We start from the raw sequence: 386 nt of genomic DNA, 5'->3' as shown, positions 1-386 counted from the left end.
GAACAGGAAGCGTTGTGTATCCCTACTGATGTTCCACCAAGTGTCCAACCTATTTTCTTGTTCGCCCGATCCTTCTTGTATAAGTCAAGGGTCTACACAATGACATAGTTGCTAAGGGAATGCCCTCTGACATGGTAGGTGAACGTATTAAATGTGTAGTGATGTGTCAAGGTTTTCTATCTTCCGGGAGCGAACTCCAGTCTTGTCTCCGCCGCCCTTGGTGATATTTTAGCCTGGTGGTGCCACACATTGAGGTAGGTGTCGGCCTTGAGGTAGGTGAGCTGGTGAATCACCCCTGGCGACTGACGCATCTTCACTGCCCAAGCTGCATGCTCGCAACGTGTCGTGACTGTCCTAACGAGGCAGAGTTGTCGCACCACGCATAT

Source organism: Triticum dicoccoides, unplaced genomic scaffold (assembly GCF_002162155.2).
Source record: "Triticum dicoccoides isolate Atlit2015 ecotype Zavitan unplaced genomic scaffold, WEW_v2.0 scaffold59447, whole genome shotgun sequence".
Classification (NCBI taxonomy): Eukaryota; Viridiplantae; Streptophyta; class Magnoliopsida; order Poales; family Poaceae; genus Triticum; species Triticum dicoccoides.
The sequence above is the reverse complement of the archived record's forward strand: the minus strand, read 5'-3'. Positions refer to the sequence as shown.